A 4,185-nucleotide genomic window follows, 5' to 3' on the forward strand; every position below is an offset into this window, starting at 1 on the left:
ATTAGTCGACTAAAAATAAGAACAGGATAACAGTAATGCAGAAATAAAGTGCAGGAATTAAAGACACTAGGATTTTATACTGGTTCGGATTAATTATGTATCCTACTCCAGTACCTTAGGTTGCAAGGGTATTCTCTTTCAGTGATCGAAGTTTCCTGAGTACAGATTAGTTGATGTAGCTTTACACCAACAGTTTGATCTCTATGTCACTTTTCTCTTCTTGATATAATGCCTCACTGGTGTTTATCTCTGTTTCTTCTCTTACTAATTACACAGCAGATCTATAAGAACTACTATGCTTATTTGGAGTAGAACAAAAAGAGTGAAAATGGTTCGTTCAAAGTATATTTTCTTCAAGTAAGGAACATATGTATATATACACTTTATGAGGCCTTCTTGATTCTTGAATGACGTGAATCTTTAGAGATTGCAAACCTAGGGGAGTTGATCGTAGATTGATTCTTTCCAAGAATAAGGTCAAGTTTTTGTTGATCTTCCTTGATTTATGATCTTGACGAGCTTTTCATCTTCTAGGCATATCTCTTCATTACTTGAGGCATATCCACTAGATCCCTTGATTTCTAGCTTCAATGATCTTCAATGCATCCTTCTATGATCTCGTTTCTCTTTGATTTGGGGCCTTCCACTAATAGCTTATGTCAATTATTTTATAGAATCGCCGATTGATTCTTCTTCCGGATCTTCGCTTCTCCTTCCTTTTTCATCGCTAATCATTGATTTATTTCCTTGCTTTTCTTTTAGAGCTTCCGTTAATAGATTGTTTCCTTAATCTATTCTTGGCTGGTATTGCTTCTTGATTCCTTTGGTTTCCTTCTTGATCCTGCACCAAATGTGATATATTATTTTTTATCATTGAAACCTATAATTAACAGTCTTTTCCTTTTTGATGATGACAAAAATAATATATATAAACAACAGTTGACTTCCCTGTAGTCAACTCCCCCTCAATATGTGCTGCATATACTTCAGTCGACTCCCCCTCAACAGGAGTTGCCAATATTCCTGCAACGTACAACTTTTTTTCTCCCCATTTTTGACATCAGCAAAAAGGGGATATACATACATAGAAAATAAAGTAGAGGCAGAAACATCATAGGCAAACATTATAGGCATGCAGAGTTTAGCAAAAGTAAAGAAAACTATCCACTGGTTATCCAGTCCAAAACAATAAAACATCAAAAATTGTTTTAAACTTCCACAACTAACGACGCAAGAAATAAGTAAGAGTGTTGCAAATCACCTCCTTTAGACGTTCAAAGCTGGCATTGGCTGAAACTAACACCCCACCAATTCTGTCATGTACTTCTCTGATAGCTTTGACTACATTCTCTCCAAGTTTGAGAATTTTAACCCTCATCTTTGAAACATCAGACCCAGTCTCCTTGGAGATCGCATAGATGTTCCCAATAGTGGATTGAGTTGTAGCAAGAAGGTCCTTGATGATGGCCAGCTTATTGTCAATGGAAGTCAGTTTCTCTGTACGATCAGGATCATTTACACTATGATGGGAAACAAAAGCTTTGATCTTGGAATCAGGCTGAACGTTCTTGACTTCACCTTCCTGTTTCTTTACCCAAGAACCCTTAACACACACATACCCTATACTGGAGAAAGCTCTAGAGTTGTAGAATTTTGAAATAAAGACAAAAGGGTATTCTGAGATAGGGATGTTATGTGCTTCCAAAATGTGGGTGATAGCCATACCATAGGGCAAACTGGTGGTATCCTCTACACTCTCAATCGTGAAATTTATGACCCAAGAAGAAAGTTTAACTTTGAGTTTGGTCACAAGAAAGTAGAAAAGAAAGGTATCGCATTGAGAGAAGGTGGAGAATGATCCAATACGAGGAAGAAGAGTGGTTGAAATAATGTGGGCCAGAACTAACGATCGGGTTTCAAAACTAATATCACTGAACCTAACTAGTTAGGAAGGAAATCAGATGGACGATCGGCAATACAACGTCTTGCTTGAACAAAAGAAATTTCAAAATCATCAGGCCTAGGAAAGCATAGGAAAACCGGAGCACTTACACTGAAAGATTGAGTCAAATATGGCATAATCAAGAACAATGCGCTTACCTAAGACTAGGGATTCCAACATATCAGGCTTGCTAGAGTGAAGATTTGCATAAAACATTCTCACTAAAGGTTCATAGACTTTGGAAGGGGTACATAGAGGAATTTACACCATCCTTGAGAAATAAACAGATCATTCACCTTACAATTGAGGGCCTCCATTTCGTGTAGATCGACTACTCTGCCATGAGCAATGGGCTTGTTTTTCAGAGCAACAAAGAAATCCCTATTTGGGGTATCCCAGAATTTGAGGTTAGATTCTAGAGAACTCGAGAGGTCTACATTGGATTTTTTAGGGGTAAGAGATTCATGGGGGTCTTCCATATGCCTTTTTCCAAGGTCTTTTTCTCCTATTTGGTGAGAATGGTCGGATAGTTCTGCCTGAGAAGAGGCAAACCCTTCTGAGTGGTCAGACCCTAGGTCTACTTATTCTGGGGGCTGAGAAGAGGGATTTTCCTTGGAACGAGTACTTTTTCTTGTGGAGGCAGATGGATTCTTGGAGTGTTTAGCCATGGAAAAGTTTTGAGAAGGAGTTGAAGGATTTTTGAGAAGGGTTTCTGAGTGATGGAAACAGTGAAGACAAAGAAGAGTGGTTCAAAGGATTAAGAGGACTGGATTTTGATGGTTGAGAACAGGAAAGGGAAGGGTGTCACTCACGATGATTGATTTCCTTTCTTAAAAGTTGCGACTGATGGGAAAAGAAAGGGAAATTGGAGGCGCTAAATTAATGCATATTTACACCAAAAACAAAATTAAAAACATCATGCATAAAAGAATTAAAATCAACACATAGGTCCTAATCTTTATGATCAAGAGAAATAATCCCAAGTAGTTCTCTTAGGGAGCAAAATCTATCTTCAAGTAAAGGCTTAGTGAAAATGTCTGCCAATTGATCTACGGTGCCAACAAATAATAATTATATATCTCCCTTGAGGACATGATCTCTAATGAAATGATGTTTGATATCTATATGCTTATCCCTGAAATGATGGACATGATTCTTTGAGAGACATATAGCACTAGAGTTATCACAAAATATTTGAATAGGTTTAAAACATAGTTCATAGTTACCCAGCTAATGAGAGATCCATATTAACTGTGCACAGCATTGTCCAATGGCAATATATTCTGCCTCCATTATGGATAATGCAACTGATCTTTGTTTCTTACTGTTCCATGATATTAATGCCTTTCCTAGTAATTGGCAAGTTTCACTAGTGATTTTTCTGTCTTCCTTATCACTTGCAAGATTAGCATATGAAAAACCTTCCAATTTAAAATTGTTAGAGTATGGATACCATAGTCCATAAGAAATAGTTACGATGAGATAACGAATTATTCTCTTTACTGCAGTCATATGCAACTCCTTAGGAACTGACTGAAACCTGGCACATTTACATACAATAAACATAATATTTGGTCGATTGGCAGTTAAGTAAAGCAAAGAGCTAATCATTCCACGATATTTGGTTTCGTCAACTGAATTTCCCTTTTCATATATGTCAAGACTTGTTGACGGGCTCATTGGTGTACCAATTGCTTTAGCACTGCTCATACCAAACTTCTGAATTAGCTCCTTTGTATATTTCGTCTGGCACACAAACATTCCTTCTTTAGATTGTTGTATTTGAAGTCCAAGGAAAAACATAAGCTCTTCCATCATGCTCATTTCAAACTCACTTTGCAGAAGACTAGAAAATTCCTTGCACAAAAGAGGATTAGAACTACCAAAGATAATATCATCAACATAAACTTGAACAATAATATTACCTTCTAATGATCTTTTGATAAATAGTGTAGTATCTATTTTACCTCTTATAAACCCATGATCAAGTAGAAATGAACTAAGCCTTTCGTACCAAGCTCGTGGATCTTGTTTGAGTCCATACAGAGCTTTAGTCAACTTATACACATGGTAAGGGAATTTTGAGTCTTCAAACCAGGAGGTTTTTTAACATATACCTCCCCATCAATAAATCCATTTAAAGAGGCACTTTTGACATCCATCTGAAAAAGTCTAAATCGTTTGAAGGATGCATATGCAAGAAGAATCTGTATAGACTCTAGTCGAGCTACTGGTGCAAAGGT

The sequence above is a fragment of the Nicotiana tabacum genome, chromosome 22, assembly GCF_000715075.1.
Source record: "Nicotiana tabacum cultivar K326 chromosome 22, ASM71507v2, whole genome shotgun sequence".
Lineage (NCBI taxonomy): Eukaryota > Viridiplantae > Streptophyta > Magnoliopsida > Solanales > Solanaceae > Nicotiana > Nicotiana tabacum.